The 23500-nt window shown below is 39.7% G+C and overlaps 1 protein-coding gene across 3 annotated transcripts in view; it reads right to left on the bottom strand.

Annotated features, from left to right (window-relative positions):
• Positions 1-16979, bottom strand: part of SH3D19 (SH3 domain containing 19) — a 94609-nt gene extending 77630 nt beyond the window's left edge. For 2 of the 3 annotated variants that reach the window (XM_024764059.1, XM_024764060.1), the window contains exon 1: positions 16960-16977. The gene's annotated coding sequence lies outside the window, so the exon portion shown is untranslated. Of the gene's footprint in view, positions 1-16959 lie in introns of all 3 variants that reach the window. The other variant, XM_024764062.1, reaches the window with a different exon arrangement.
• Between the last annotated feature and the right edge of the window lie 6521 nt (positions 16980-23500).

The raw sequence follows: 23500 nt of genomic DNA, 5'->3' as shown, positions 1-23500 counted from the left end.
TCCTGGGCCATGGCCCCTCCTGTTACAAGCATTCCTGACAACGGAAATCAACTGAAATGAATGTGTGGATGGACAGATGGATGGACAGGTAGGTGGGTGGACAGACAGGCAGATGGACGGGTAGACAGACCTGTTTTTTCTTAATGATGTTACTTTTAAAAAAGAAGATACATTATTTAGTAACTCTTACCGCCTATACATCCCACCTATCTAGGTAGCAAATATCATTCCTGCTTTAATGGAGCTGCGAAAAGAGGAAAGCCCCACACACACCTGAAGGTGGTGTGATAATATTACACATTTTGCTTCTAGACAAACACTCTGTTAAAACTGGGGCCACAGTTTTCCTAGGAGAGATGTACCACTGTTTCAGTCTGAGTTGAACCCAGTCCAACGATACTTAGGGTTCTTCCTGGAATTTCAAGAAAAGAAGAAAGAAGGAGATGGAGACAAAAGAGGAAAGAAACATAACTACTGATGGTGGGGTTAGAATCTAAGACATGTTTCCAAGCTCTCCTCCTAATCTCACCTCATTCCCACAAGCCACAACCCTGATGGCAAGGGTCTAAGAAAGACGGGGTGGGATTCCCGGGACAGGAACAGCAAAGGTTCCCTCTTTGTTCCCACCAGCACCTCTACCAGAAGGTTTGCTGATGTGGGACTATGCTTGGTGGTGGGGCAGCAGGGCCTCTGGAGGATTTCAGCAGCCGGAGAAAACAGCAGTGTGTGGAGATAACCGACACAAGTACAAATCAGAAAGCGTTTTCTACATCATATATTTACTTTTGCAAGTAGTCTCAAAACGGAGTACACTTCTTGAGATCCTCAGATTTCTAGTTGTTTCTAGTTCACTTGAAAGTATCTCTTCTCAAGTTGGGAAACACTAACTGATCATCTGTCATGTACCAAACCTGGAGATACAAAGATGAACAAGTGCCTTCAGGTGGGGAGTGAGACTTATAAACATAATGATGAACTATCATGCAGGGTGATCTGTGCTCTAGATAGAACTATGCTGAAGTAATTAGGAAGCAGTCTTTAGCTGGTCAGTTTGTTTGTTTCTTTTTGTCCCTGGATATCAAAATGTTACAGATAATGACTTTAGGCCCCATTTTAAAATTTTAACATAAAGACTGTATTCATATTCCCTTTTACATCTAACATTTCCTTAGAAACGTTTGTTTTCAAACTAGCACTTCGTATAAGAATAGTGACCTTTCTCTTATTGAAGTGATTCAGCCTTGACCATTTTATCTTAGATTATCTGGTAAAGTAGAATAAAAACTGCTCACTGTGCTAATACTGAATTGCTGTAACTTATTTTGTCACAGTAATTTTATATGTATTTTGGGGTGGGGGGAAGACCTTTTAAAAAAATTTTGTAAATAGTTTTAGATTTACAGAAAAGTTGTAAAGATTAGTAGTTTCCGTATACCCCACACCCAGTTCCCTCTGTTGTTCACATCTTACATTAATGTTACATTTATCACCATTGTGTGTTTTTAAACACTCTGATTGGGACTTCCCTGGTGGTGCAGTGGTTAAGAATCCACCTGCCAATGCAGGGGACATGGGTTCGAGCCCTAATCTGGGAAGAACCCACATGCTGCGTAGCAACTAAGCCCGTGCACCACAACTACCAAGCCCACGTGCCACAACTACTGAAGCCCGTGCGCCTAGGGCCCGTGCTCTGCAACAAGAGAAGCCACCGCAACGAGAAGCCCATGTGCCACAACGAAGAGCAGCCCCTGCTCGTCGCAACTAGAGAAAGCCTGCACGCAGCAACAAAGACCCATCGCAGCCAAAAATAAAATAAATTAAAAAAAAATTATAACAAAAAAACCCCCACTCTGATTATGCAGACTCTGCTTTTCCATGTTTTATTTGTAAGAGATTACAGGAGGCACTAGAAAAGCTCCCCTACAGGAATTGTAACGTTGTCAAAACCCAAATATTTTTTTCTCAAGGTGAGGTCACGTTCAAAATGAGGAGTGAGGTCAAGAAGACTCAATCATGGGGCTCGCTACTTTGACTAGCACCACTAGAAGGAACATCTGGAGTGCTGTTTTACAGAGAAGAGAAGTACTAATAAAAGGAAGATAGAAAGACTGCTAACCTTAAGAATGCAAGGTAAATCAGGGAGGGGCAAAGTTTCTGTAGATTATTTTTTAGGGTTCCAATTCCCCAGATTTAGTATAAAACTACCTCAATGCCCTATAAATGTTTATCACACACAATAACTACTTGTTGAATATAAGTGAATCCCACTTTCAAATATATCATCATACAGAAACCCCAATACATTTGTTTGATATCAAATTTGCATTCATCGATGTTTCATGGAGATTTTTTTTTTTAAGTCACGATCCTTTCCCAACATGAGGCCTACCCTAAATGCAAGTTGTGGTTTTGCCTCAGACTTAAGCAGAACAAACCTATGGGAGATGTGAAGGCTATATTCTCAACAATCACTGTTATAAAATAATACCAAGATCAAGTCTCTACTCTATTCAAGTAAGGGCCAAACAGAAGCGGGGAGAGGTGATCCACCGTTGTACATAAAGCATCTGATAGCAATAATGCTACAAGTGAATTCCTGGAGACACAGGGCATGTAGGGCTCAGGATCAAGGATCCTGACAGTTGTCAGACACAGAGAGTGGACCGTGAGAAGAGTTCAGAGGTCCGAGGTCCAGTTACAGCCATGCCACTACTCTGAGCATAACCGTAATGTCAGTTTCCTCATCTATCATATACTTTGACTGGATGATCTCTGGTCTACCTTCTAAATTTTTTTTCAATATGAAACTTAAAAAACTCCAAGATCCCAATTTAAATTCCACTTAATAAGAATCAATTACTTAATCCACCTGGAATGAAGGACACTGGAGTTGATAACATCCATTCCAATGGTAATAACAGCCAACCTTATTGAGCACTGCTCTAATGCCTTACATCTTTTAACTCACTTAATCCCCACATCCACCCTTAGAGGAATGTACTATTGTTATCCCAATTTTACAGATGAGAAAAGAATTTATGTAATTTAAACATTCAAGGTCTCACAGCTTGCAAATGATGATGCCAGGATTTAAACTTTGATGATCTGGTCCCAGAGCCTGAGTTCTTAGCTACTACTGTTCATCACTGCCTCACCTACAGCTGAACATTGAGAGGAAATCACCAAAAAAACACTTAAATAAGTTAAGAATTGTGAATCAATTACCAAGGATACTTGAGAACTTGTCTTCTTTCACTGACTCTCCATGGGTGGAAGCTTTAAAATCAGAGCAAAGGGGAAGGTGTCTTGAAGAGTATTAGAAAATTATTTAAGACTGTCATCACTTCTGGGATTTATTCATAATATATAAAATGTCAAGGAGTATATGCAAATAAATGTTTGAAAATTCATGGGTCTGGCTGTATTTTGTGTTTTACAAAATCCTACATTAAAGAGGGGTGTTAGCTTCAGGAGCAGCAGATTAAATCTCCACAATCAACTCGATGTACCCTGCATCTGTGGAATACCTGAATAGACAACGAATCATCCCAAATTGAGGAGGTGGACTTTGGGAGCAACGATATATATACTTTTTTCCCTTTTTCTCTTTTTGTGACTGTGTATGTGTGTGCTTCTGTGTGTGATTTTGTCTGTATAGCTTTGCTTTTACCATTTGTCCTAGGGTTCTGTCTTTCCTTTTTTTTTTACTATAGTGTTTAGCACTTGTTATCATTTGTGGATTTGTTTTTTGGTTTGGTTGCTCTCTCCTTAATTTCTTTCTTTTTTTCTTTATTACTTAACAAATTTTCCTTTTAATAATTATTTTTTATTTTAATAACTTCATTGTATTTTATCTTCTTTCTTTCTTTTTTCCCTCCCTTTTATTCTGAGCCGTGTGGATGAAAGGCTCTTGGTGCTCCAGCCAAGCATCAGGGCTGTGCTTCTGAGGTGGGAGAGCCAAGTTCAGGACACTGGTCCACAAGAGACCTCCCAGCTCCACATAATGTCAAACGGTGAAAATCTCCCACAGATCTCCATCTCAACGCTAAGACCCAGCTCCACTCAATGACCAGAAAGCTACAGTACTGGACACCCTATGCCAAACAACTAGCAAGACAGGAACACAATGCTATCCATTAGCTGAGAGGTTGCCTAAAATCAAAATAAGGCCACGACACCCCAAAACACACAACCAGACGTGGACCTGCCCACTAGAAAGACAAGATCCAGCCTCAACCAGCAGAACAAAGGCACTAGTCCCCTCCACCAAGAAGCCTACAGAACCCACTGAACCAACCTTAGCCACTGGGGACAGACACCAAAAACAACTGGAACTACAAACCTGCAGCCTGTGAAAAGGAGACCCCAAACAAAATAAGTTAAGCAAAATGAGAAGACAGAGAAATACACAGCAGATGCAGGAGCAAAATAAAACCCCACCAGACCTAACAAATGAAGAGGAAATAGGCAGTCTACCTGAAAAAGAATTCAGAATAATGAGAGTAAAGATGATCCAAAATCTTGGAAATAGAACGAAGAAAATACAAGAAACATTTAACAAGGACCTAGAAGAACTAAAGAGCAAACAAACAGTGAAGAACAACACAATAAATGAAATTTAAAATTCTCTAGAAGGGATCAATAGCAGAATAACTGAGGCAGAGGAACGTCACATTAAAAGGATCATACACCATGATCAAGTGGGGTTTATTCTAGGAACACAAGGATTCTTCAATATACGCAAATCAATCAATGTGATATACCATATTAACAAATTGAAGGAGAAAAACCATATGGTCATCTCTATAGAGGCAGAGAAAGCTTTCGACAAAACATTTCAGCCATAAAAAGAAACGAAATTGAGTTATTTGTAGTGAGGTGGATGTACCTAGAGTTTGTCATACAGAGTGAAGTAAGTCAGAAAAACAAATACCCTATGCTAACACTTATATATGGAATCTAAAAAAAGAAAAATAAAAGTTCATGAAGAACCTAGAGGCAAGACGGGAATAAAGACACAGACGTACTAGAGAATGGACTTGAGGATATGGGGAGGGGGAAGGGTAAGCTGGGACAAAGTGAGAGAGTGGCATGGACATATATACACTACCAAATGTAAGGTAGATAGCTAGTGGGAAGGAGCCGCATAGCACAGGGAGGTCAGCTCGGTGCTTTGTGACCACCTAGAGGGGTGGGATAGGGAGGGTGGGAGGGAGGGAGATGCAAGAGGGAAGAGATATGGGGATATATGTATAACTGATGCACTTTGTTATGAAGCAGAAACTAACACACCACTGTAAAGCAATTATACTCCAATAAAGATGTTTAAAAAAAATAAAATAAAAGAGGGGTGTTTTGTTTTGTTTTGTTTTTTGGCCTTTTGTTGAACACGACAGAACAATAAAGCCTTCTATTACTCCCCAAGGCATAGATCTGCTGTCAGTGTTCAAAAGACAAGCAATACATTTTCTTCTGCACACAATATATTGTATGGCAGGGATTTGGTCGATATACTCATGGTACCCTAACCTCTGTGGAAATAAATCCTAGAATCAAGGCTATAGTCTGGGCTAGTCCTAAAGTCAATGTAAGTATTTGATTTTCATTTCTAAATTACAGTATTGTTGATATTCCTTCTAATGATATTATATTAACTCACGAGGTTAAAAGCAACTGAAACCCTTTCAACTTGAATTAAATAAAAGGAATTTTCATTATGAGTATACAAGGTTATCTCAGGAATTCCCACAAAGAGGAAGTACACCTGAACTTCATGCAGCACTGGAAATAAGGTAGCTTCTTACACAAGCTCTCTTCCTCTGAGACCACACTATCCCTGCTTCTTTCTTTAAAACTCCTGCTAGAGCTGGACTCTTTCTGCTTGTTCATCAGCATACCTCGGCAGCGTTAATCAATATATACGCCCCGGCCAACCCCAAAGCTAAATAATTAAAAAAAAAAATTCCGAAGAGTGCAATTCAGCGTATAAGGACTTTTTCTACTTACAGCATCTCTCTGGAATCTGTAACCAAAGAGAAACCACTGGGCAAGAGATGGTGATGAACTTTAAGGCCTGCTTGTCATTCCGTGATAACATCCCTGGACTGTCTACACAAGGTAGTGCAGCCAGGGACAACTTTATCTCTAGAAAACAGGTTTACAATTGATGGGATGTTTGTATTTTAGACACAATGTTACTCTGAAGCATTCAGACAATCTATACTTTCCTTCTATTCTTTTATTTTCTTAATTATCAAAGGGTACTCATTCTCAATTCTCCTTTCCAAAAGGAGAGAGAATCACACGAAGTCCTTCTTTGGCACACCTGCCTTATTTTTGCTGCATTTATCAACAGAAGTGTTGTACAAGGGTGGGCAGGCTCACTCTGCATCTCCTGAGAGCTGCTCTACAACTGGAACGAGATGGAAAGTGACAGAAACTTTTCACGGGGCAGAACTGAATGCTCTGATTTGGTGTCCAGAGGAACCCCTCATCAGAAAGGAAGTCCTCAACCCTGAAATTATATTTTTGGGAGCAGGCCTGATTTCTGGTTTCAAGAATGGTTTCAAGAATGGTTTCATGACAGTATGGAGGTTCCTTAAAAACCTAAAAATACAGCTACTGTATGATCCAGCAATTCCATTCCATATCTGGAAAAGATGAAAACTAATTCAAAAAGATACATGCACCACAATGTTCATAGCAGCGTTATTTACAATAGCCAAGGTATGGAAGCAACCCAAGTGCCCATTAACAGACGATTGGTTTAAGAAGATATGGTATATATACACAATGGAATGTTACTCAGCTATAAAAAGAACGAAATATTGCATTTGCAGCAACATGGATGGATCTTGAGAATATCATACTAAATAAAATTAAGTCAGAGAGAAAGACAAGTATTATATGATATCACCTATATGTGGAATCGAGAAAATAATACAAATGAATCTATATACAAAACGGAAACAGACTTACAGACATAGAAAACAAACTTATGGTTATCAAAGGGGAAAGGGAGGAGAGGAAAGACAAACTAGGAGTATAGGATTAAAAGGTACACACCACCATACATAAAATAGATAAGCAACAAGTATTTGCTGTATAGCACAGGGAACTATATTCCATACCCTGTAATAGCCTATAATGGGAAACAATCTGAAAAAAATACATATAAATACATATATATAACTGAATCACTTTGCTGTACACCTGAAATTAACACAATATTGTAAATCAACTATACTTCAACTTAAAACAAAAAGAAAATAAGGAAGCGTTTTATGTATGAAACAAGACTGAATTTTGATCAACAGCAGTTTACTGTTAACGAGACAGCAGGTGACTGGGCTTCTGAATGACTGTTTAGGAATTCTGTCCACACTAAGATGCTTCCAGGAATTAGTTAGTACACTTTTATGGTTTATAGTCCTATTCAATACACACACTGAAAAATGTGATCATGTTCTGCCAGTAAGGGAAAGCACTTAAATAAAAAATTAAAGTCTAGCTGTACAAGGATATTTATTAATCGGGGTAAAATCATAACTGAAGGGCAGACAGAGATCCACAAAGATGTATACAAAGTTCACTCAACTAAAGGCTACTTAATATAGATTTTGTAGAACTGTGTAAATAACTGCTTCTAAATTATACTGCAGAAAAGTAAAGAACTAATATAAAATATAACCCAAGGGAAAGAGAGAAAAGAATTAGGATGAAAAGATTTAAGGGCCAGGATGTCCACACGCTCCCTGGACTGCTGAGAAGTGTGGGCCGCACCTGCCAGTTTTGAGAAAAGCAGCAAACACAGAACCAGCTGCTGTTCCAAAGTTAACTGCCTGCTGATAGTTTAATTTGAAACAGCTTCAGAGAGGCCCCCCACCCCCACACTAAGCACTAGGGCAGTGATAGGCCAGCTGATAAAACTTTTCAATTACCCAACTGATAAACCATATAAATGCTTCATTTTCATTCCCATCACACTAGGGGGGAATGCTAAAGTCACATTTCTTAAAACCACAATAAAAAGTATATATTCTCTGCAGAATGACATAAAATGTTAAGAATCCTTTCTCATCTCCCATTGCAAAAGGATTTTTTTCCCCCAAAACCTGCATACACTTTAATTTTTCACCTTGTTTACAGCATTAGAGATGCTACAGCAAAAGTAATGTTTTTCTTATAGCTTAGAAAACATAATGCCAGAAAGTAATTACACACAAGCTATAGTTTATAGAGGTATGGGAATCAGAACATAAGGGTAGGGAAATGCTACAGAATGACAGTAGTTAAACTAAGCCCAGCAGAGCATGACATTTTAATAGACATATTTAGAAAGGAGAAAAGCAAAAACAAGTTAAATCTTCTGCTTTTAGCTAATCTATTTAAACCATAATGTGATAATGGTAAAGTGTCAAAATCCTAAACATCTTTATAAGACCAACAGTAGGGTACCAATGCAGAAAACCAAAACCCTTTCAAATTCTTTTTTTTTTTTTTTTTAACATCTTTATTGGGGTATAATTGCTTTACAATGGTGTGTTAGTTTCTGCTTTATAACAAAGTGAATCAGCTATACATATACATATGTTCCCATATGTCTTCCCTCTTGTGTTCAAATTCTTAATGATAAAGTGGTTGCTATGAGTTTTAATATCATCAACTACTAACTGTGAGTGCACCAAACTATGTGCTATAAATATTCTTCATGTTGAGTTCACGTACCTCCCTATGTGGGTGACAGTTCAGGCCCATTATGGGGACAGTGGTTGCAACAGGCCCTACTGAACCTGCGCTGGGACCAAACCACCATGAAGCCATCTGAGATTTGGCGAAGAAAACAGAAATGTAGGGTATATAAAATGTCAAAATTTAAGTGTGAATGAGAATAGGAGTTCGACAGAAACTTGAGTAAAAAATTTATCTTGTAAGAAGCAGGAGGTTTTCTCACACATGTACACAAAGGTATGAACATAAAGATGTTTACTGCAGCATCATTCCTGTTATGCTATCAATAAGCAATCCAAATGCTACCAATAAAAGACTGGTTAAATAAATAATAATATAACTACACTAGAAAATTCTATGTAGCAGCTGAAAAAAACAATGAAGTGGAAAGTGGCATGATAAAACTTTCTAAGATACCAGTGAAAAGGCAAGTTGGCATAAATATATATATGAATATATATACACACATATATATACATATACACTACACACATATATATATCCTCATTTATTGTAAATATTATTTGAATATATACTATGTATGTGCATAGAAAGCAGACTAGGATAGACAATGAACCATCAGACTCCTTTAATAATAGTTGCTTGTGGAATAAAGACAGACACCACATATTTCTATATTACTAAAAAATGTTTTCACGTGTTACTTGTTTAACTCTTGGGTAACAAAATGAGATAAAAATCCACAGAGCAATAAATAGTGCTTTGAGTAGTGGGAACTACAGGAGTAGACTATGAGTAGAAATGAAATGGGAGCAGTGTTTGATCATGTTTTTTTCTGAACATTCTTTTTTTTTTTTTTTGCGGTACGCGGGTCTCTCACTGTTGCGGCCTCTCCCGTTGCAGAGCGCAGTCCCAGCGGCCATGGCTCCCGGGCCCAGCCTATCCGCGGCATGTGGGATCTTCCCGGACCGGGGCACGAACCCGTGTCCCCTGCATCGGCAGGCGGACTCTCAACCCCTGCGCCACCAGGGAAGCCCCTCTGAACATTCTTGATTACTTCCTCCTTTTTGTTTTCCTCTTTCAGAAATAATCAAAGAAAATTTCACTCAATTTCACACTCATGTCCTTATAAAAACCATTTGCTGACCTCTGCTTTACATATATGGTATCATACTGTACCTATTTTTCTTCTACAACTTGCTTTTTTTTTTTTTAATTGAAGTAGAGTTGGTTTACAATGCTGTGGCAATCTCTGCTGTACAGCAAAGTGACCCAGTTAGACACATACACTCATTCTTTTTTTAAATGTTCTTTTCCATTACGGTTTATCTGAGGAGATTGGATATAGTTCCCTACAACTTGCTTTTTATCATCCAAAATTCTGTTTCTGAGATTTATCTATGTTGTCACACGTAGCTGTACTTCCCTCAGTCCAAAGAGTGCTGCTTTCAACATTCCTATACATAGTTCCTTTGGCACAGGTGAAAGAATTTCTCTAGGGTATATAACACCTGCTGGGTTGTATGGTATGGGCATTTCTACCTTTACGAGACATTGCTCAATTACTCTCTAAATATGGCGTACCAAATTATTCTCAACCTCTGAGAACTGTTACTGTCAATCTTTGACATACCTGTACCAACTCAATGGAAGTGAAATGGTACCTCATTATCCCACGGAACACATCTTCTTAGTAGTAGCAAGGTAAAGAATCTTTTCAAATATTAGTTGGCTCCTTAGATTTCATCTTTTCTGAGCTCCCTGCCCCTATTTTACTGAGTTATTTGTCTTTTTCTTTCTGATGCATAGTTTTTTATTTATGTTGGACACTACCTGTTGTTGCCTATGTGCATTGCAGTCATGACTTGTCTTTTCACATGCTTTTGCTGTCTCGATGTACATAAGTTTAAAGTTTTCACAGAGTCAAATTTATCAGTCTTTTTCTTTGTGGTCTGTACTTGTCTAAGAACTCATTCGTTATTCTAAAGTCATAAAGATATCCTTATGTATTTCTTCAAAATGTTTTACTTCTTTACTTGTATGTCTTTAGATTCTACCCTACAGGATAAAATAAAGCAAATTCCATCTAGATGTTTAAATACGGGTAATCAACTGCACCACTTGTTGACACATCCGCTTTCCCTGCTGACCTGTACTGCTAGCTCCATCACAGCATGTGACACAGAACCATGCGCATCCATCTGTGTCTTTGCTGGACTCTCTATCCTGTTCCCTTGACCTGTTTCTCTGCTGACAAAACACTTGCAAGAGTCTACCTCCTGGTCTTGATCTTTAAAGTTTCCTTGGTTATTCTTGTTCTTCCTTATAAATTTTAGAATCATTTTGTCTAATATTTAAAACATTTTGTGATTTTTACTGAAATTCCACTGAACTTTATAAATGGGTATCAAAGGGGATTATGACAGGCTTTAGGAAGACTAATATTCAAATGATAATTTTTTTTTTTTTTTTTTGCGGTATGCGGGCCTCTTACTTTTGTGGCCTCTCCCGTTGCGGAGCACAGGCTCCAGATGAGCAGGCTCAGCGGCCATGGCTCACGGGCCCAGCCACTCCGCGGCATGTGGGATCTTCCCGGACCGGGGCACGAACGCGTGTCCCCCGCATCGGCAGGCGGACTCTCAACCACTGCGCCACCAGGGAAGCCCTCAAATGATAATTTTTGAGAAAGAGATTAAGGGTTCTCTGTTTTGCTGCCTTCTTTTTTTTTTTTTTCCTACTATAAGTTATTTCCTTGCAGTTGGTAAAGCATTTAAGGCAAAGTAGCTGGTTTTTCAGCCTCCATAAGTCACTGGGATCTATTATTCAGAGCTGGTGGGGTTATAAAAAGAGTTCCTAATTTTCCATTGCTGGCACAGATTGCCACAAGGCTTAACTTTCTTCATTATCTTTAGCTCTTACCTCCCTCTCAATTAGTTTCCCAAACTGCCATTCCATAGTACATTCTTCTAGATGTTATTAATAGCTGTGTCTGGGAAAGGAAGTAACAAATTCAAATAAATTTTTAAAATCCTTTATAGTAAGTCTCTCACTTGGAGTTTTATAATGCACTTCAGTATATCAAAGACTCTCAGTAAAGAAATATGTCTAATTTTGTCTTAACTCACCATTTCCAAACTTTTTGCATGCACTAATTATTCACTTCTTGCATCCTGATATCCCACAAAGAATGTTCCATGGGACAGCAATTTGGGAAATGGTATATTTAAACTAATAACGAAAAGACAAGAAGAATTCAGATATTTCTTACTTCTACAAAACAAACTAATCAAATAGCACCCAGCAAGCCTCTTGAAAATGCCTTAGTGATGGTTTTTAGCTTGGGGTCTTAGTGTTGACCTATACCTAATAAGACTTTTCCTTTAACTTGACAAGAGTTTTACTTTCCTTCTTATTTCAGCACCGACATGAAAGAACAGGCAGCCATCCCAGATTTATTCACCTCTCACTGTGAAAGCTATAGGAGTGTTTGGCCTTAGAAAAACACAAACCAAAGAAATGCATCTCTTATCCTTGCTGGGCGTTGAGCCCATGTTCTTGCTGCCAAGTGGCCTGAGGAGAACCAAAAAACATACCAAAATTAAGTGACTTTTATTTATATTTTCTCCTTTCTGCTCTGTTGATGCAGCAGGTATTAATTTGCTTGACGCACTGCTGGACTGGCAGGGTGGCCTGGCTCAGCTAAGGATGGGAGGGGAAGAGGAGGTCGCTGCCAATCTCAGCAGACACCCTGGACAGACAACGATGGCCTTTCCTGGAAAACATTTCTCCTTTCTTACAGGGCATTACTCCTTGCTGCTGTAGTAACAAACATTCAATAACAGTCATGGGCGAGCTTTTGAGAGTCAGGTTCTTCCCAATCTGCAAGGGAAAAACACTGGCACTTCCTTTCTCTCTTCGCGCTACATTTGACATTCATTCCATTATTCCATATTCATTTATTAAGTACTCATTGTGGACCAGGCACGAAGCTAATTGGTAGGGAGGGTTACCAAGACCAGCAGCAGAGTCCTTGAGAACCTGAAAGTATAAATTAGAGGTTGAAGACCGAGTACCACAAGCATTGCCTGAAGCAGAACTAGGAAGACTTGGATCCTGACGTGAGAGACTGGGAATGTAAATCCCAAACAATGGGCGCTCTGTGCTCCAGGAAGCTGGAGACTTTTTCTTGTTTTCTGTTGTATCCTGAGCCTGGATATTTATCTGCTACTGAATGAGCAAGCACTGGAGCCATCTAGAATCATGATGTAGCCATGCATGAATCTTTCCTATTTTATCCCAGCACTAGTTTGTCCAGCTTTTCCTTGACATGTTCCCCTACAGAATGGCGCATTCCATCCTTGACCTGCTACACCTGGAAATCTTTCCTCGCATTGTGCAGAAATCTACCCCCTCAAGGTTCCACCCACAGACGCATATTCTACCCTCTGGGATGCCACAGAACACACAGAACCGTTCCCCTCCACTGCTACTTTTTATTGTGAAAATTTCAAGTCTACAGAAAAGTTAAAGAAACAGTACAATGAACACCCATATATACTTATCATCTGTTCACCAATTATTAATATCTTCCCATATTTACTGTTTTATCTCTTGCTGTTTTTTTTTCTTCATGAATTATTTGAGGGTATGCTGCAAACATAAGCCTGCATCACCTCTAATATGTCTGCATACATCTAAGAATAAGGACATTCTCCCACATAACAGCTTTCCTACTATACACCTAAACAAAGTAATATTAATCAAATATTATCTAAAATAAAATTCGTATTTAAATTTTCTTAATTATCCCCAGTGGTTTTTTTATTCTTTTATTTTATTTTTATTCTTTATTTTTTTCTTGGCCACACTGCGTGGCTTGTGGGATCTTAGTTCCCTGACCAGGGATCGAACCCAGGCCCTCGGCAGTGGAAGAAGCATGGAGCCCTAACCACTGGACCGCCAGGGAATTCCCCAAAGTGTTTTTTGGTTTTTTTTTCTTTAAACCTGGATTTTAAAATTCCAGATTAAAAAAAATCACAGCCTTTTTTAATCTAGAATATTTTTCTAGCCTTTTTGTATTTTTCATAACATTACCTTTTTTTTGGCCAGGAACACTACTACATAAGTGATATCTGTGTACACTGCTAAAGCATCAGCTGGAGCCACATACTGTCAGGTTGTCTCACTAGTGGTGATGTGTATATAAGTTGACCACTTGATTAAGAATGTGATCACCAGATCTCTTCATTGAAAAGGAACATTTTCCCCTTTATAACTAAAAACTTAAATATCATCTTATGGGAGTATGAATATCTACTCCTCCAGCAATTTTTTTACCCAAGTTTTAGGAGCCACTGGTGATCTTTACCTGAATCAACTATTATTACATTGAGAATTATAAAATGATAATTTTCTGATTCTATTTCTTCTTCTACATGGATTTTTTTAAATCCAGTGTGTTAGAATCCACTATTGTTTAAAAATTTTTTGCTACTCAAATTGTCCCAGATTTGGCCAGTGGGAGCCTCTTGAAGCTGCCTCCTAGGCCTTTTTGACATGACCCCATTAGTTGAGCATTTCCTACTTTCTGTCACTAGGGGTCCAAGCTTACCTGTACTTTCCCCTTCCCAGGGCCTAGAATTAGCCATTCCTCTGAGGCTCCCTGGTTCCTCTTAGAGGGAACAGCACTTATGAGGAACAGTTTTGCTAGTCTCTTCTATACAGTCCTCCAGGTGTTGGAAGCCAGTTATTTCTGTCCCATACCCCTCCCCAAACTTCCAAACCGAGGCTAACTTCACCCAATTTCTTACACAAGTCTTCCTGCAACTTAGCTTTGATTTCTACCCAGCTCATCTCTTTCATAGTCCCTGTCCCAACTCAGCTGCTGTCTTCTATCCCAGTGGTTGGTTCCCAACCCGGCTCTGCATCAGATTCACTGGAGGACTTCTTTCATACACAGATTCCCAGGATCCACTCACTCCACACTTACTGGATGAGAATCTCTGGAGTAGATCATGGGACTCTGTTTCTTTTTCTTAAGTTCCCCAAGTAATACCAACATAGCCAGCCCACTGCGTATGCCAATTTTTTAAGGCCTTGTGGACCCAGTATTGGATACAATATCAAAAGTGTGGCCTAGAGCTACCCACTTTCCTTGTACCGGACATTAGAGTTCTTTCAGCATAACTAAATCAATGCTGACATTTCTGGGGAGGTGGAGGCAATGACATGAAATTTTTGACTCACGATGACTGAATCTATTTATTTAGTTGCTGTTGTTGGCCCCGCCACGGGGCTTTTGGGGGATCTCGGTTCCCCAACCAGGGACTGACCCTGGGCCACAGCAGTGAAAGCCCAGGATCCTAACCACTAGGCCACCAGGGAACTCCCCTCGTGATGAACTTCTGAATCCTCCAGATCTTTCCCAACATATTGTTAAGGTCTACCTCCCCTATCTCCTCACGCTCCACTGATCCTTCAGCCTTAGGTGTAAGGATTTACATTTGTTTCAATGAAAACACACATTGCTTAATTCAGTTAAACTTTTGGTATGTCAAGGGTCTTATGCATCCTGATTTTATAATCCTAGTTATTTTTTACCCTTCCAACTTTATGTCAGTCAAGCACGCCGTCAGAGTCCTCTTACATTGTCTCTTTTTCTTTTTTTTAAAGATTTTTCTTTTGATGTGGACCATTTTTAAAGTCTTTATTGAATTTGTTACGATATTGCTTCTGTTTTACATCTTGGATTTTTGGCCGCGAAGCATGTGGGATCTTACTTCCCCGACATGGGATCAAACCCGCACCCCCTTCATTGGAAGCATAGAGTCTTAACCACTGGACCGCCAGGGAAGTAAGTCCCTGTCTTTTTTTCTATTATTTATTTTTTTAAAATAATTTTTTGAATTGGACATTTTAAAGTCTTTATTGAATCTGTTACAATATTGCTTCTGTCTTATGTTTTGGTTTTTTGGTTGCGAGGCATGTGGGAATCTTAGCTCCCCGACCAGGGATTGAACCCACACCCCCTGCAATGGAAGGCAAAGTCTTAACCACTGGACTGCCAGGGAAGTCCCTTCTATTATTTTTTTAAGTATTAAAAAATCACTCTTACACATATTTCTATGAATGTGGTTGTGGTTATATAACTGTATGTGTTTGTCAAAACGCATAGAATCATACAGCAAAAAGAGTAAATTTAAATGTATGTGAATTACAACTGAAAAAAAAATCAGCCTTATATCCCAAATACTCATTTACATTTTTCTCCCAGATTAGGTCTCACTAACTTATTCTGATTGACAATCTCTGCAAAATGTATTGCTGTTCTAACTAATAGAGTTTTCATAGATTTTGTATTTTTATTCATCTGAGGTCAATGCATTCTAGAGTTTGATACCTTGAAAAAGCATCAGGATTTGTTTACCAGGCCACTCAACCCAGTGAATGTATTATTACCATTTTATCAATTCCCACAATATAAAATGCAAAGAAAAAGTGATGGAATGTGGAATAAGGTGAAAATAGTATTTAAAAAATTACAATCCTTCACAGAACTGGGTTAAAAAATCAAATACAGGTCTGTCATTCTTGCCTAGGAGTGGAAGTTAGACAATTTTCCACATATAAGTTTGACAAGGATTTAAAAAAATACTCTTCAGTGCTGGTGAAGGTCTTGTGAGACATACTCTCAGACAGCATGAGAAAGAGGCTGAAGTAATAGAACCTTCCCAGCCGTTTGAAACTATCTAACAAGAACTTAAAGAATTCAGCTGGAATACATATATACTGATAATCTAGAAAGAATTACATCAAATTTTTAGCAGTAGCCAGCCATTTCTAGCTGATGAAAGACATGCTGTTTTTTTTTAATGCTTTATATTTTAAAAAGTAATTTAAAAATTTCTACAATGAGCCCATGTTAGTTTTATAATTAGGAAAAAAGCAGTACATATTTATAAAAATACCAATTAAAGAACAAGGAGGAAAGTAAACCACAAAAGGAAAGAAGCAGGGATAAAATAATTTTTTGCAAAGATATACCTGTCACTGATAGGAATTCTCAAAATAAAATATGTCTTCCAGGTAGTCAATAATTTTATAAAGAATTTTTGTTCAGAGAATGAACAGTATTTCCCTTGTGAAGCTTGAGTGCTACAGAGGATTCAGGTATACAGTATTTCTAAAAGGGATACTTGCACTCCCTCCAAACAATATTTTCCAAATGAGAAGCTTTATACAGAGCTAGTAAATACTATAAATTCATACCTTGAAGAACGATGCTCTGGTTTATTTCGTTCGTTTCGATCTGTAAAGAAAGAAGACAGTTACATTTTAAAATGCTCTTTAGATGTCCTGGAAAAGAAGTTCTTACATCCCAGCTGCCGTACCCTTAGATTTCACAAAGGACTGTTCAAAGGTTGCTGTGTCTTCCCCTTGTAAGGCTCTTCTTCAGAGTTGAAAGGATTTGTCTGACAGAGGAGGTACGAAGGATACAAAGAAGGACAGGCGTGTAAGGGTTTTACAGTTTGTTAAAATCATCTACTTAGAAAATATATCATTACATGTATTGTTTCATTTTCAAAGATCTTTGCTGTTTTAAACACTTTGCTAAAACCAAAACAAATTTAGCTAAGGAAAGAAAGTAAGGAAACTGAAAAGCCACAAATTACTCAGCTCAAAAAAATCATTCCATGAATCATGGTTGGCAAAAGCTTCTAACAGGATGGGGAGGGGGGAAAAAATGAGCAGTCAGCTACATCTGCAAATACCCAGAGACCAGTAGAGCCTCTTCCTTAACTCTCTACCACCCAGAACTTTTCAGAAGTTGGATTTCCATGTTTCACAGATAATTAGGTCTAATGTGCCACAAGGCAGTGTTTCTCAACCAGTGTCCACTTTGCTCCTCCTCCCCAAGGGGACATCTGGCAATGCCTGGAGACTTTTTTTGGTTGTCACAATCAGCCTGAAGACTATTATATACAAGAGAAAGAGCCACGAAACCCACAGGATGTCTTTTTTTTGACTCTGAGTAATTATTTTTTCTTCAGGTCATGCTTAAAAATAAATAAATGAAGTAAAAAGATCTCAGTGTTATGAAAAAACTAACAACAGAAAGCAGTGGGTAAGGGGCTTCCCTGGTGGCGCAGTGGTTGGGAGTCCGCCTGCCGATGTAGGGGACATGGGTTCGTGCCCCGGTCCGGGAGGATCCCACATGCCGCAGAGCGGCTGGGCCCGTGAGCCATGGCCGCTGAGCCTGCGCGTCCGGAGCCTGTGCTCCGCAACGGGAGAGGCCACGACAGTGAGGGGCCCGCGTACCGCAAAAAAAAAAAAAAAGAAAGAAAGAAAATCCTATGCAATGTTATCAAAATACAGTTCTCTAAAGTATCTTTTGAATTAACACATGATATAATTTAATGGTGAAACAAAGATTAGACAAGAATTCTCATTTTTTTCTTCCTTAATTTTACTGCTGATGGAGCAGCATAAAGGCAACGAAGACATTCTCTAAAACTTCTAGACAGATTTATGGAAGAAAAGGAATCAGATTTACATAGTTAAATATAAATTCTTTCTGAATGGTTCATAATAAACAAGAAACGTCTTTTTAAACCAAGGAGTTAGCACACAGGAAGACACTGTACTCTGAAACACTAACGAGTAGGAAGAGTCACAATAAAACATGTTTGTTAAGATATAATGCTCTTCAAAAGGCACAAGGTTAATATGCTTCTGGTTCCACTTTCTCTACACACTGAGTGCTACTGCTGCTTTTAAAACTTTTGTTTTAATGTAACTTGGTTTACCCCTCCCTTAAATAAAAATAGAGTTTTTCACTTGTTGAGTACTAAAAATTTAAAGTCAGGAATGCAGTGCACATCTACTAGATGCAGATCAGCTATCCTCATAACAAAGCAACAAGTCTTACCTGCGGCTAAGGATGAGCTAAAAGTCTGCCCGTAACACCATTTGCTGTGGCTGTGGTCCCAGTTTCGTTCAGTTTTTTTAGGCATGTAATAGAGAATTCCCCTACAAATCTTCCTAGTCGTACAACACACAGGAGGAGGGGAGAAACAGAGTCACAATGCATGTAAACAAGACCCAGCATCTGAGGGCTTCCCTCCAGGGCCTGTTCTGATTGGCAGATGTGTTATCATCAGTCTGCACAGCTGGAATGTGGCCATTCAGGAAGTGAATGGCTCATGGTTCTCCTTCTTTCCTGGTTAAAACAGGAAATTCTACAGTCACTTTAATACTTTCTGCTCTAAGAAAATACAAATGTCTCCCCACTGTACTTCCCTATTGAGAAGTAATTAAAATCTGAGACAATAACTTGATAATCTGTTGGAGGACATTTTAAACATTTCCTCCCAAATTCACTCTTAGTGTTACATGTGTTACATTTCTATGTAAATATGCATACACAATTACTCCTAAGACCCATATATTTGATAATTGGAGGGTAAGGGTAAATTATCCATTATTCACAATATTCCCCAGCCCCTAGCTCTTGGCAATGGAAAACAAATTAAAATACATGTTCTTGGCTTGATCTTTTTTCTTAACGTATACAAATAATTGTACTTCACATTTTGCCATAAGTCATCTTTAGCTTGAAAACATATAAATATGTAGTGTCTGTATGTTGTGTACCTCTGTGTCTACACATATTTTTATATACTTATTTTAAGCAAAGTAATTTTCATGAGAGCCGAGGCTATTGTGCAATTGTCAGGAGATACATTAGCGGTAACACTGAATTTCTGGCAGAATAGTAAGGGGTTATTTTGATCCAAAAGCTAAGACTGAACAAAACAAAGCACTGAGGGCAGATTTGGGATCTGGATCTTGCCAACAATAATAAAACATTTGGATTAAAATCCCCTTACGAAAAATGAGAACAGATCTGTAGCAAACATAGAAATTTCATCTTGACTACATACAGTGCTTTAAGCATATGGTTTCTATTTATTTCAAATTAAATACTCTTTGGCACACTCCCCCCCAATTTTTTTCAGAGTTTCTAATTTTTAAATAATTAGAATATACTTGCAAAGGCTTCCCAAACTTTTATATACTTAGAAATCACACAAATAACTTACTAGCCCAAAGTCTCACCATTTCCACAAAGAAAAGAGTTATTAAAGATAAGAATGCCCCGGGCTTCCCTGGTGGCGCAGTGGTTGAGAGTCCGCCTGCTGATGCGGGGGACACGGGTTCGTGCCCCGGTCCGGGAAGATCCCACATGCCGCGGAGCGGCTAGGCCCGTGAGCCATGGCCGCTGAGCCTGCGCGTCCGGAGCCTGTGCTCCGCAACGGGAGAGGCCACGACAGTGAGAGGCCCGCGTACCGAGAAAAAAAAAAAAAGATAAGAATGCCCTAACTCTAAAATTTAGTTGCCAGATGGTGCACATTTGCTGTGGATAATGCACTAACTCTGGGGGCCCACCGAGTAGAGCGTGATGATCTTCAGGTCACTCAAAGATGAGCAGTACACTCTCAATGTGAAGGTCAGCATGGCTGGGTGGCTGTGTGAAAGTGTGTTGGTTTCGTAGGTGTATGTCACACACACCCCCCCCACACACACACACGCCAATGGAGACAGAGAGAGGGAGAGCGAGAAACCTTGCATTCCCTGTCCCCATTCATCCACGTCTCCTAGTTGATAAAGCTAACTGAGGAAATGGAAGAATACCCTGCAAGAAGAACAAAGGCAGAAAGTAGGCAGAACTGGTGCAAAGGGTGCTGAAGCCTGGATGTGTGTAAATGTTGTGAGGACATGGAAAGGAGGCAACGTGCACATCAAGGGGACCAAGAATCAGGAGAGTGCTGGGAATTTTCCGTGGGTCTGTGTGAGAAGTCGAGATTACCCAAATTTTCCTGCCATGATGACTCCTGGTTCTAAGTAATCTGACATACATGATTCCAATGTTCATATATTTAGGTGGTATACCACCATTGTAGAAATAGGCCCTTATTCTGGCAGGGACAGCTTTTTGGGAATGGCTAGACAGATTCTACTGATGCTAATCATTCAGAGTGATTCTGAATCTAATAATACGACAAACACTTTGAAATGAAGATGACAAAAATGCAAATGTCATCTTTTGCTTTGATTAAAACTAAGAAGAATGGCCAACTCAGAGCTTATTAGAATCTACTGTAAGACATTCAGACTTTGAGGATTTGGTTCTGATCACTTTTAACTGGAGAGAAAAATCAAACCCTATTGGGTAGGGATTTACATTACTTGCTCAAGTCGGCAACAAAAGGTCCGAAATCATTCTTTGAAATTAGTGGGAAGACAGTCCATGGGAATGAAAATACATAGACTGGGAATCTGTCTTGTACCTCATATTAGAATACTAACATGTCTCTTTAGAATGGCTATTATCTGTGAAGGGATTCTGGATCAGACTCCAAAGCATTACTTACATGCTCCGGCTTGGGAGTACGTATGAATAGTTTATGTTTTTTAAAAAAATGGTCAATGCCAGTCAGTATTAACTGAAAGATACACACACTCTGAAGAATTCTTTTTTTTTTTTTTTTGCGGTACGCAGGCCTCTCACTGTTGTGGCCTCTCCCGTTGCAGAGCACAGGCTCTGGACGTGCAGGCTCAGCGGCCATGGCTCACGGGCCCAGCCGCTCCGCGGCATGTGGGATCTTCCCGGACCGGGGCACAAACCCATGTCCCCTGCATCAGCAGGCGGACTCTCAACCACTGTGCCACCAGGGAAGCCCTGAAGAATTCTTTGCACCTACGGTATTATTGCCTCTTTACTTATGATAAGCAGAATAAATAAAACAATGAATCCCTCCATTAGAAGACAGGGTATCTACGCAGGGTTCACAAATCCTACTTTCATGACTCTTTAAAAGATAGCAAAATTGGTTCTACTCAAATAGAACGTGAATGGAATTTTATATATCTCAGATGAGAGTTTCAGAGGCTTTCCTAAAATCTTTAAATGGTTCTTATATGTAGGCTGAGAAAATAGCAAATACGTCTACTTGAAAAAAATTCAGCATTCGTTCTAGAAATTACTGACACCAGCTAATACCTATTCACCTCCTCTTTTTTCTTTTTTTTTTTTTTGGCTGTGTTGGGTCCTTGTTGCTGCGCTTGTGCTTTCTCTAATTGTGGTGAGCAGGGGCTACTCTTCGTTCCAGCGTGCAGGTCTCTCATTGCGGTGGCCTCTCTTGCTGTGGAGCACAGGCCCTAGGCACAGGGTCTTCAGTAGTTGCGGCACACAGGCCCTAAAGTGTGTGGGCTTCAGTAGTTGTGGCACACAGGCTCAGTATTTGTGGCACATGGGCCCTAGAGTGTGCAGGATTCAGCAGTTGCGGCACGTGGGCTCAGTAGTTGTGGCACATGGGCTCTAGGGTGCACAGGCTTCAGTAGTTGTGGCACACAGGCTCAGTAGTTGTGGCACACAGGCCCTAGAGTGTGCGGGCTTCAGTAGTTGCGGCGCATGGGCTCAGTAGTTGTGGCATGCAGGCTCAGTAGTTGTGGCTCGCGGGCTTAGTTGCTCAGCGGCATGCGGAATCTTCCTGGACCAGGGCTCGAACCTGTGTCCCCTGCACTGGCAGGCTTCTCAACCACTGTGCCACCAGGGAAGTCCCTCACCTCCCCTTTCTAATTCCATTTCACCACTCTCATTCAGGTGTTTCCATACTGATTTTTAGCCACTTTTGAGACTCCCACAGTGCCTAGTATATTGCTCTTTTAAATGGTAGGTTTTCAATACATATGTATTTGTTGTTGTTGAATTTAAGCAAGAAAGTTACTACTCTCTTGGTCCAAGGAATGAAAGACAACATCTGTGAGTGACTGTTGCATGAGAGAAGTGAGATGTATTTACATGAGCGCTGCCCACGCTTCTGTGGGTAAGTGGAAACGTCTGGTCTACATCACTGCCAATACTGACGCCTTTCATTAATTCTAATTATAAAGCGCCTCAACTCGTTCAAATGCAGCAGGCTAAAATCACAGGGGGAGAGAAATTAGAGAGGGAAGGGAAGTTTTTTCCATGTGGAAGTTATGTTTCAACAAAGAAGCAGACTGTCTCTGGAATCTTGTTTTCTCCTTCCCATGCCTGCTGCCTTTACCTGCATTTTAGGTTCTGATCAGCACTCGTATGAATGGTTGTGTCTTGATCGAATTTTCTGGTTCCTGTCTCTTCCCCTCCAATACAGCCGTGTTGCTGGCCAGATAAGTCCATGCCTCAGGAAAATTACAAATTACTATGTGCCCCAGACCCTGAGAAGACTCCATGAGGTAATGACAGTGACATCCTTAGAACTTTGCCTGTACATAGTAATAAATGTCAGCTGCCATCTGGCATTAAAAGGCCAGCTATTAACTAGGTGGAGTGACTAGTACTGCAGAGTAGTGATTGCACAAGTTACTTAACCTCTCTACACCTCAGTTTTCTTATCTACAAAATGGGGAAGAATACTACCTTTGTAGAGTTTTTGTGAGGATAAATGAATTAAACTGTATAAAGAGCTTAGTGCAGTACCTGGAACATAAGTTTTACAACTCGAATTCTGCCACGACTATTCTTTTTTCTTTTCTGGCATGCCGCACAGATTGCAGGGTCTGGTTCCCTGACCAGGGATTGAACCCAGGCCACAGCCCAGAACCTTAACCACTAGGCCACTAGGGAACTCCCCTGTTATGACTATTCTTATTATCCTTCATGCCTGGCTCAAGAACCACCTTCTTCATGAAATTGCCCCTGACTCTTCTTCCTCTTCAGCACCCTTGTATTAGTTTCCTGTTGCTGCTGTAACAAATCACCTTA

This window comes from Neophocaena asiaeorientalis, unplaced genomic scaffold, assembly GCF_003031525.2.
Source record: "Neophocaena asiaeorientalis asiaeorientalis breed wild unplaced genomic scaffold, Neophocaena_asiaeorientalis_V1.1 scaffold594, whole genome shotgun sequence".
Taxonomy (NCBI): domain Eukaryota; kingdom Metazoa; phylum Chordata; class Mammalia; order Artiodactyla; family Phocoenidae; genus Neophocaena; species Neophocaena asiaeorientalis.
This window is presented reverse-complemented; position numbering and strand designations above follow the sequence as displayed.